At 26.5% G+C, this 12,397-nt stretch overlaps 1 protein-coding gene across 1 annotated transcript in view; it reads right to left on the bottom strand.

Moving 5' to 3' along the window:
- Positions 1–12,397, bottom strand: part of LOC133323722 (protein abrupt) — a 79,721-nt gene that overhangs the window by 50,882 nt on the left and 16,442 nt on the right. The window lies entirely within an intron of this gene.

Below are 12,397 nucleotides of genomic sequence, written 5' to 3'. Positions count from 1 at the left end.
TGCCGGACTTTGTATGACAGAGAACATTGAGGATAACTAACTAAACTAGACACCAACACCTAACATTGATTTTTGTTTGCAGGTTATTTCTATGAATTTGTTGTATGATAATTTTCTTTGTATTTGTAAATTTTTTTGGGGGTTTTGTATTGATGTATTTGTGAGCATAGAGTTAAAGAATAATAATCAAAATTTGTTGATGAAAATAAAATAAATCAATATACATACATATAACTATGGAGCTGGCTCATTGGCAAAATTGCTTTTCATTTGGAAAACTCCATATGATAGAGAATTTTTAAGTGTAAATTTAACACTCACACATTCTTATTATGTTTTTTTGGGATAACAAATTTATTTAGTTGATGTATGTATGTGGTGAGAGGTATCACTTCTTTAGCTCTTGTGTGTGTATATAATTGATTATTAGAGTGCAATAAATTTAACAAAAAACTTAGAAATTCTATTTTAATTGATAGATAAAAAAATTTTAGTTAGAGGCTATTTCGAAATAAATTGAAAAAACTCTTGAAAAATTTTGTTATACAAAAAAGAAAATATTAAAAAAATACGATTGACACTTGAATAAATTGTTATGCAAATTATGTTCGAAACTTAATTATTTGCAGTTGTTGAAATGTGTAAAATTGATAGATTAAATATTAAATATAATATATTTTATATTAAAAAAAATTAATAAAAATATTAAAAATTATTTTTATATATTAAAAAAAATCAAAAAATATATAAAAAAAATTTTATATTAAAATGTGGTTATTTTTTATTTTAAAATTAAAAATATTGATCGTAAAAAATAAAAAAAGACCTCAAGCTCGAAAAAATATATTGTTTTATTATATAAAAATTTTTATATTTTTTAAATTTGAAAAAAAATTAAAATTGATAGATTAGATATTAAAATATAATATATTTAATATTTTTATTAAAATAAATAATAATAAAAATATTAAAAATTTATTTTTAAATATTGGAAAAAGAAACAAAAAATAATTTATATCAAAATAATTTTTTTTATTTTTAAATTAAAAATCAAAAATTTTTTATATATTTGTTTTAAAAATTTAAATTAAAATTATCTAAAAAAAAATATTTTGAAAATTGTAGAACATACGCAATTTGTTTTCAAAAACATCTATTTTTTTAGAAAAAAATATTTTTTAAATTGTTATTTTAATTAAAAAAAAAATAATAAAAAATTTTTAAATTTTATGCATTTTGTATTTTTTTAAGGACCTTTAAAACATCAGTAATTTGAATTTCACATAAATTTTAGAAACAGCGATTATTCCCAAACAAATTTTCAATCGTAATATTATTTTTCAGTTATGCTAATTACCCAAAAATGGCTTCTTTTAATCTCCATTCTCTATCTAACTTCCTTTGACTGGCAGCAGCATTGCTATTCGGTCAATACACTCACCCCCCAAAATGCGCATACATTGTAAAAACAAATGTAATTTCTAATGGCCGAGCAATTGTAGCCGCAACTATTAACAATTTTTGTCAATATCCCCCCAAGAGCATTATTATTTTTTGGTTCGGCAAAATTCATTCAATTATCAATAATAATTTCGTTTTATGCAAAAGCATTGTGCCTCTCTCTCTCCCTCACACACACAATCAACCAAACAGGCTAAGCAAGCAAACTAACTTTGCAACACCAACAACAACAGCAACAACATATTGGTATTAGAACTAACACCAATACAGTCAAATGCAAATGTTGTGTGTACATTTATCATTTTGTTCGTGCAAAGCTATTTCATCTATGTGTGTGTGCGTGTGCGTGTGACCAAAAACAGCATTCATTTATAAAGAGACCTTTTTTGTTTGGTACAATGAAAAATTGGTTCTTTACGCGTTTTCCACAAATTTGTTATTTGTTGTTGTGCATTGCTGAGGAAATATTTGCAATAAATTCAGTTTATTTTATAGGTATGTACGAATAGCGTCAAAGTCCGTCCATCCGTTCGTCTCTGGGTGTTTGTCAGGATGACGCTTATTTTTTTTTTTGCACTCTTTCTAAACAACAAATGTACATATTTAACATACATATATTGATGTGAATACATCGCCGTGTGTATGTACATACATCTAAATTTACGCATAACATAAAGCGTGGTGGGAGAGGGCGAGGAAGGGGTGCTGCTTGAAGAGTGATTATATAATGTATTCCTAAACAATGCCATTTTTATACAATAAATTGTATGGCATCGATGAATGTGTTCATTGGCAAAAGGACCATCATGACATGACCCATCATCATCATCAGCAGCATAATGCAATACACATACACTCACACTTCTACACACCCCCATTCCCTTTTTTTACCTCTAACATTTATACAAAATATTGGCAGGACATACATCATCAATAGACAGACATGTAGATACTTTAGTTGAAGCCAAAGTTTTTTTTATTATTATTTGTCTTCTTCGTTCCGGGATCCCTCGGATGATGATGGTGATACGCACAACATATCACCGTCACCAACGCCACCACCATTATACCAAACTACGCCAAAAAGGGGACAACAACAACAATAATATCTATCGTCAGCGACACCCCTTTTAACCTTAATGTCATTGTTCGAATGTGTGAACAGTTCGATAGACAGATATATGTGGCATTATTCTCATATATGCCTGAGTATGTGTGTGTATGGCCTCTCTGTATGAAAAATGGTTATGCGTGGCGGTGGTGTAGGTGTAGGTGGCGGCATTTGGATAGTGTACAAAACACTAGATAGCTGTCATTGCCTAAATTATATGTGCAAAATGTGCGTGAATAAGTATTGAACTGTACATCTAATAAATAAATGAAGGGCTAACAACATACAAACACACACACACAAACAAACATAAGTACACATACATACACACACTCTTGGGTATTTTGGTGAAAAAAGATTGGGCTTAAAGGGAACATTTGAATTTTTCTTACAAGGGAAAACTGACAGTGGGAAAAATTAAAAAAATACATGGCAAACAAGAAGAATTAATAAAAAAATTAAAAATAAGAACTGTGGAATAATCCAGAAAAAAAATTTGTTATATAAAAAAAATTATTTAAAAAAAAATGTTTATTATATAAAAAATATTTTTTATTTATATAAAAATATATATATATATTTTTTTTTTATATAAAAAATATATATATTTTTATTTATATAAAAAATATTTTTTGCATTTTTTAATAATTTTTTTTTATATAAAAAAATATTATTTTTATTTAAATTAAAAAATATTTTTTATTATTTATTTTTTAATAAATATAAAAAAATATATATAAATAAAAATAAAATATTTTTTTTTTATTTTTAAGACATTACGTATCTTTGCTAAAGAAAAAATTTGTTATTTATATAAAAATATATAGATTTTAGAATCACGTAAACATTTTTTAAATTCTCTTTGAAAATTTACATCACCTATAGTTTTGAAAATTATTATAATTCCAAATTACATTTTTTATTTCTCATTGATAGGTTATCATTCAAAATCTATTTCAATACTGCGTGTGTTCAATGAAATACGGTATTGAGACCATATTGAAGGTGAGTATATTTGTGTGTGTGTGTGTGTTGGTGTAAAGGTGCGTTACATTTCCGCCCAATTATCAATTTTGCACCATTTCGGATCATATAACAACTGAGTCGCGTTTAATTATTATATCAATTATATATGTGTGTGTGTGTATAACAAATCATGTAACCAAATCATGTAGCAGCGATGCAGTGAAAGGGGGAGGGGATGTAAAATTACCTTAAAAAATATTTTTTCTGTTTTGAAAAATTTATAATTTTCAAACACCAAACCTCCCCTCTTTTTATTACTAATTTCGATAGTCATGAAATATCATTTCAAAATATAATAAGTATTACATGTCTATTTGTACATTATTGCTTTTTGTTGCACCATTTGGATAGCTAGATACGACGTTTTGTCAGTATTTTGTAACGCTTGTAATGGTGTTGTTGTTCTTGCTTTTGTTTGTTTGGTATTCATTGAATGGTGGGTGTCCACTAATATATCAATATATTGAAATTTGGTGTTGTTGTTGCTATTATTATTATTATTGTATGCAAAAATAAGGTGTGCCATTTCGTAAAATATTTGATTATTTATTGCGTTTCGGGTGCCTGAGTGTGTGTGAGTGTTTGCTATTGATTTCCTCCAATAGATAATTGAGGAAAAAAATAATAATTGGATACTAGGCGGATACACGCATGTACGGTGTTTTTTTTTTTGTTTTTAGATATCACCAATGGGCGGGGTAGTATTATAAAATGCCATGCAATAAATTCTGTTTGCACTTTTAAGTTTATATAGAAAACCCACACACACATATACTAATACATATGGATGGAAACCAGATCGAATGCGTAGTAGTTGTTTGTTATTAATTAACTAATTATGTTTTAATTGCTTATTGGCAGTATGAGAGAGAGAGAGAAAGGGCGCGGGGGAGGACGGAAATCTAAGAGCAGGTTATAATAGAAGTAGGTGGTGTTATTAGAAAATTACGTAATGTTTACAGGATATTGCAGAAATTTTCATTTGGAAAACATCGAAAAAAGATATTAAATTAAAAAAAATTTAAAAATTTTCATATGAAAAATAGTGAAAAAAATTAAAAAAAAAATTTAAAAAATAATTTTAAAAATTATAAAAAAATTAAGAAAAAAATGAATTTAATTTAATAAAAAAATCTTTTATAAAAAATTAATTTTAAATATTTTTAATTTTTTTTTATATTTTTTATTTATAATAATTTAAAAAATTAAAAAAAAAATGTTTAAAATCATTTTTTAAAAAAGATTATTTTTTTGTAGATTTTTAAAATTTATTATTTCCAAACATATTTCCAAACATATATTTAATTTTTTTTTTAAATGTTTCCTTACTTTTATTATAAAACTATCTAATAAATTATTTCTTAATTTAATTAATTTAATTTAATAAAAAAAATAATCTTTTGTAAAAAATTAATTTTAAATATTTTTTTTTTAATTTTTTGTTTATAATAATTTAATTTAAAATTAAAAAAAATGTTTAAAATCATTTTATAAAAAATATTATTTTTTTGTTATAGTAAAATTAATTTTTTGTTGATTTTTAAAATTTATTATTTCTAAAAAATTTAATTTCATTTTTTTATATGTTTCATTATTTTTAATATAAAACTTTCTAATAAATAATTAATTAATTAATATGTTTTTTTCCATATTTTGTTAATAAATAATAAATTAAAAAAATAATTTAAAAACATTTTTAACAAAGATTTTTTTAATAATGTAAAATTAATTTTTTTTGTAGATTTTTAATTTATGTTAATGTTAATTAACAATTGTGTTGCATACTTTTAACAATTTTTTATAAAAAAATAGTTAACTTTTTAAAAAAATGTTATAACGTAAAATTAATTTTTTTGTAGATTTTTAAAATTTATTTTCTATAAAAATATTAGTTAACTTAAAAAAAAATGTTAATAATTTTTCATAAAAAAATTACTCATTTATTTATTTTCTCTAGACATATATTTTTAATGTTCATAAATAAGTTTTTAATGTCTTTCTTTTGAAAAAGATGATGAACAAATTTTCATTTGGAAAAAAATTAAAAAAATAAATAAAAAATTTTATAAAAAACTTATTAAAATTTTCAAAAAAAATATATAATTTTAATCTAATAAAAAATAATCTATTGCAAACAATTAATTTTAAATAGTTTTTTTTTAATTTTTTATTATAAACAATAATAAAAATCTACATAAAGAATTTTTAAAAAAATATATTTAAATTATTTTTTTAAGATTATTTTGTTATTAAAGCAAAATAATTTCTTATGTAGATTTTTAAAAATTTGTTTTTATTTTTTAAATTAACTTTTTATAAAAAAAAATATTTATATTTTTTATTTTTTTTTATTATTTTTCATACAAAAATTTCAAACAATTAATTTTAAATAGTTTTTTTTTAATTTTTTATTATAAACAATAATAAAAATCTACATAAAGAATTTAAAAAAATACATTTAAATTATTTTTTTTAAAGATTATTTTTTTATTAAAGCAAAATAATCTTTTTTTGTAGAGTTTTAAAATTTTGTTTTTATTTTTTAAATTAACTTTTTTTTAAAAAAATTATATATATTTTTTTAATTTTTTTTTATTATTTTTCATATAAAAATGTCTAATAAATAATTTACTATTTTATTTCTTATCTCTAAAAATATATTTAATTTTCTTAATATGTCCAAATGACTTCCTTTTGAAAACAGTAGATTATAGTTTCTTTTTCTAATTCTCAATCTTAAAAATTCCCTTTTTTACCAAATTTTCATTATTTTTATTAAAAATAAAAAAGAAACAAAACCTAATCCAAATTTCCAATGTATTTATTTAACTATTCTCTGTTTAGTATTTTTTTTTAACTAAAAAACATAAGTCTTTCCCTCTAACTCTCTCTCTCACACACACACTCTTTTAATCACTTTGTTGTAATTGCAAAAAAGGTTTCAAACTTTTTCTATTTCAAATGGAACAGATGTACAATAATAACAACAACAAAAGCAACAGAAAAATGATTTATATATAAAACATATATAAAAAATATATAGAAAATACATTAATATTAAACAAAGAACAATTTCTATGTGTGTATTTATGTGTGCGAGGGTGTGTGTCCACACCATATACAATTTATATAACTAAATACAAATGTCCATTTAAATATTTTTTCATATACATATAAATGGATTTTTTTATAGAAGAGGTAATGGGTTAAATTGTGTTTAGTGGGAAGGGGGGAGATGAAGCATGGAAGGGGTTAAGTAAGTCCTTTTTTTGAGAAATCTAACTGGACGTGTGCTTATACAAATACATTAGAAAGAAAAGTTAAGTTGAATTGTATAACCAACCGGCCTACCAAGCAAACACTTGTGTCCAGAAGGCACTCGGACACACATACATACAAACACACACTCACCCGCAAAGACAGCTGGCGTAAATGTATGTGTATGGACCCAAAAAGTACTTAAGGTGGAAATATAGCAAAAATCCTTAGCAGAACAACAACAGCAACAAACTTTTTCTTTGCATTGTTCGGAAACTACAAGCACATTACCACACACACATACATTCTAATGGAAAAAAGGACCTCTTATTGAACGACAAACAAACAAACAGCATTGAAAAAAAGGGATAAAAATTTTGAAATTATTCACAAGTGTTTGTTAGTATGTGTTTATGTGCAGATGTGTGGGTATTGAACGAATGTCCCTTTTGCCGACTCAACACAAAAAGTTTGTGGCAAAAAGAGGTGGAGGAGAGGGGGTGGGGGGTTTCTGAGGGCAAGAAAATAAAATATAATTTGAATTGTTCATTCATCGTATAGGATTTCATTTTGAAATCCATTTCAAATTGTATAAATTTTATATTTTTGTCATTGTGTAGTAGTAGTAGACGTAATTGTAATAGTAGTGGTTCGGAGGATGTGTGTGTATGTGTATATATTTTTAAAAATATATTATAAAAGTCAAAGTGGAAATGGTATTGAAGGAAAAACTATACACACAGAGGCAATGGAAGTAAAGAAAGTTTTCAGGTCCAGACCAACAAGAACAACAACAAATGACATGCATAAGACACAAAACCAGTTTTTAGTTTTAAGAAAAACGTCCTGGTTTTTCAACAAATACAATTGTGGGAAAGAAAGTATGGGTGGGTGAGTGTATGTGTGTGTGTCCATGTTTCTAGTGGGTGTTTTGTAAGACAGAATATTTTTTTCGTAAAATGGTTTTGTTATTTCAATGGTCGACTGTCTGTATAGGTAAGTTGGCCATAGATATGTAATTGTGTATGGGTGTGAATGTGTGTTTGTTGCGGGCATAAATGTATTTGAAGATGGTTTGGCATAGATTTACATAAATCCATATGCAATGTACATTTATTTATATATGTATATCGAAGGCAGCAACAGCAGCCGAAGCTCTAGAAACCCATCAGTTTTACTTATGGTCGTTTTCTATCTTTTCTTTTTTTTTGTATTTGCAAGACGAAGACGAAAACGATAGATATTGTCATGTATGCATGTGTTTGTATACCTTTTTGAGTACGTGATTAAATATATGTATTTTTTTTATTTTATAAATTCCAGAATAAAATAAAACCAAAAAATAAACTGGGAATTTGAAATGGACTTTAGTTTCCAATACATATGTAAATTTTTACAAACAAAAATTGCCCCCATGTTTATTTTATTTGAAAATGGAAATATGGAAAAATATTTTGAGTTTAGAAAATATTTGCCAAGATGACAAAAAATTTGGAATTTATAAAAAAATATAATGGAAAGGCTTAAGGAGCACCAATATCGAATGGAAAAAATATATTAAAATTTATCATACAGTTTTTAAATTCAATTAAGAAAAATATTTAAAAAAATATCTGTTCAGAAAAAATATTTTAGTTTTAAAATAAAAAAACTATTTTTCAATAAAAAAACCTTATTAAAAAAATATATGTTCAGATAAAAGATATGAAGGCTTGATGAGTACTAATATCATATTACAAAAAAATTGTTTTAAAATGGAAAAAATATTTTTCTGAAAATTTTGTCAAAAATATCGGTTTATAATATAAATAAAATTATAAAATTTATATTTTGAGTCGTATGATTTATGACGTCTATCATACGTCCCAAGGTCCAATTATACAAAGTGTTGAACTATTTTGTATATTATTATACGGCCCACATTTGACATTTGATGGGGATTATTTTTATATATGTGTCCTATTTATTTTTATATATGAGTCCTATTAATTTCATTAAAAATCTACAATTTGTGGAGCCACAAAAAATATTTGTTCTTTATATTTGACCATTACAATGGCGTATGAGTTGTGTCGTACATGATACGCCCTATGGAACAACGATATTTATTTATAAAATGGTCAAATGCGTTTTTGACTTCCATTAATAAGACCATAGACTTGGCATGATGTGCCATTTGATGTGAAGTTCATTTTGTATTTAAAAATATATATATATATATATATAAACATATATATAAATTAAATTAAAAAAAAATATTTTTTTTTTCTAAAAACTGTGCGGAAAATTTATCAGCCCGTTTAATTTTCAGAAAGGCTTATGAATGCTACGTTATCTCTCAATTAAGACCATTAATTGATGTTAATATTTTGATTTTAATGGTATTGATATTGGGGCGTATAAGTTATGTCACACACTATACGCCCTGCGGTACACCAAGAATGATTAATGAGATATTCAGATGACAAAAAATGAGTTTTTATTTCCATAGAACCAAGAGAGAGAGAGAGAATGACTGACATTGATCTGAAAATTAAGAAACGAAATAGATTTCATTCAATTTATCATGAAAATTCATAGGAAATCGAACGAAAAAAATTTACTTTCGGAAAACGGAGTTTTTGCCCACAAAGGGCTACTGTCATTTCATTCAGATAATTGAAATTGGCCTAAGTTTTTGAGGGAATTAAGAAAATACTTAAAGTCGTATGAGTTGTGTCGTATATCATACGCCCCGATAAGGTCGTTCGATTAATGCGATATTCAGATGATAAAAAATGATTTAGTATTTTCTTAGAATCGAGAGAGAAGGAGTGACGGTGATCTGCAAATGAATATACGAAATAGATAGATTTCACACCATTCATCATGAAACATGTTTTATATTTCGCAATGCAGGGTTTCTAGCCTACCAAAAGCTTCTGTCATTTCATCCAGATAATTTCAATTGGCCTTGGTGTTTGAGGGTATTCAGAAAATATTTTAAAGTCGTATGAGTTGTGTCGTGCATCATACCGCCACCATATCATAAATAAATAAATGCAGATTATGCTTGGTCTAAACAAAGTCGTGTAATAATTTGTAGCTGATTTCTTTTAACTAAAACTTAGCAATTCATTTAGGTCCCGGAAAGTAGACATTGTGGGCTATTAGTTGCTGCCTTCTTCAAATTAATTATTTAATTTGTATAATTATTGTATTGGCTTCAAAAAATACACTGAGGTCGTATGAGTTGTGTCGTGCCTCATTCGCCCTGTGGTGCTTTAATTTTTTGAAGATAAGTCAATGAAGAGTAATATGATTTTGAGTTACCTACAGCGGTTGAAAAATATGTGTTATTGAACCAGACGTATTAAAAATGAATATATTTTAATCTGATTGTCATTATATATGCCTCGAAATATTTTTTTAATCAAGTTTTATATGAAAAAATTCAAGATTTAGTTTGATTTAGTTTATTTTAAATGATTTGAAGAGCAGTTATTCTGGTCAACAGAGGGCTCCCTTTTTCCTCAAAATAATTCTTTATTTCGATTTTAAGAAAATAATTGATTGGGCCGTATGAGTTCTGACCCTAATCATACGCCACATGGTATTGCTAAATGTCTTTGTGAGTTAAAGAAAATTAATTTGTAAGACCGTATGAGTTGTGTCGTTACTCATACGCCCCAAATTTATTACAAAATGACTTTGTAGGATGGAATAAATAATATAAATGATTTTGAATTTTTCCAAGTTCATACAAAACACTTATGGGAAATTTGCGTGGCAATTTCTCGAATAAAAAAATTTTGCTTCTTCAAATATGCATATAAACGATTTCTAGGAGGTATTCTGTAGATGGTATTCTATAATTTTTAGAAGTTTTTCTGTCCAAAGAAGACGTTTGGAAAATCTTTTGCAAGTTTTTCACGAAATAAAATTTAACATTTTGTTAGATGATTATTCTGCTACATAACACGATTTGAATAGCAGTTATTCTGGTCATCTTAGGGTTTCCTTTTTCCTCAAAATAATTTCTTATTTCGATGTTAAGAAAATATTTGATTAGGTCGTATGAGTTCTGACGCTACTCATACGCCACTGCACTGCCAAATGGCTTTGTAGGTTAAAGACAATTTATTTGTTAGGCCGTATGTGTCGTTACTCATACGCCCCAAATTCAATACGAAATGACTTTGATTTTTTGTTTTTGAGAACTTTTTCTGTCAATAGAAAAATGTTTCAAAAATGTTCTGCCAGAAGGTGACCTTTGGAAGCTGTGTTTTTTATTTTTTTTTCTGGAAAATTAGTATTTTAAAATTGGTAATTTTTAGCCTTTCTTGAAGATTGCTTGAGTGGAGTTTAAGGACCACCTGCTCCATTATATGACCTCTCTCTTCTTCAACTAAAAATTATCTATGTAAATATATTTCAAAGAAAAATAGATTTAATTCCTTTTCCCTTTCACACGTACACAAATATTGCTCTTATTAACATAGAATATCTTCTGGGCTTCGAATCATGTTTTTTTTCTTTTGCAGAGAAAAGAATCGAAATTTGCACATTTATATAATATATATATGAAAAGAAAATTCTATATATGTGATGTGATGGAAAGGGGGGCGAAGAGTACATGCATGCCTGTGTCTATGCCCGGGCATAACTATTTCATTTTTTGCTGTTGTTGTTGTTGTTCTTGTTGGTTTGTGCTTATCACTTGTATGAACTCTGGTCGCCCTCCTTTTTTCATGCCTGTCCATTTCTGTGCCTTTTTAAATATCCTGGAAAACTATGAGGAGGATATGTGTGTGCGAGTGGAGGCGTTTTTTTTTCTTGGTGCAGGATAAGAAGAACTATACATACATCTTAAAATGTAATACTTCATCCTTTCCACTTTTTTTCCTTTTTATTTTGCATTGATATCCTTTAAGTATATGCGTACATGTCATGTATTGTTGTTGTTGCTGCTGTTGTTGTTCGTGTTTGGTGATGATGAAGGAGGTGATGGAGAATTGTAAAAACAAACCTTTTTATTTCTTCCGTTACTTGACCCTGTCGTCTTACACACACTCGCACTCACAGGCTTTCTTCGTCTTCTTCTTCTTCCTCCATTGATGGCTAACACCCTTGAAAATTAAATGATAAAAGGGAGGAGGTGGGTGGGTGGATGGATGCCCATGGAAGATTGCTGGCATGTGTTTTGTTTTGGGTGGCAGTGTGTGTGTGTGGCTGGCATTTGTAATATCCCTTTTAATGGATGAGTTATTGCCCAACAACATTCGTAAGTAATGTAAGTAGGTGCGTAGTGTTAAAATTTATTTTATTTCTTAGTTTTTTTGCTATCCTTTTTTTCTGTGCTGTCTCTCTTCCACTACCACTTGTCATTGAGGGGGACCGGAGGAAGAAATCGCCTTCTTCGTCATCAATTGTATTTGTCTGGGTGTGCGTGTGTGTGCATGTTTGCATTTCATTTGCTCAATACTTGATAAAAAAGAAGTGTTTTGTATATTTGAAATATGCGTAGTTTTTCTTTTTTTCTTGTATAAATGATATATTTAG

This window comes from Musca vetustissima, unplaced genomic scaffold (assembly GCF_032173495.1).
Source record: "Musca vetustissima isolate MV318-11 ecotype Yass unplaced genomic scaffold, APGP_CSIRO_Mvet_v1 utg7334, whole genome shotgun sequence".
In the NCBI taxonomy this organism is placed as follows: Eukaryota; Metazoa; Arthropoda; class Insecta; order Diptera; family Muscidae; genus Musca; species Musca vetustissima.
Note: the sequence above shows the minus strand (reverse complement) of the source record. Positions and strands in the feature narration are given on the sequence as shown.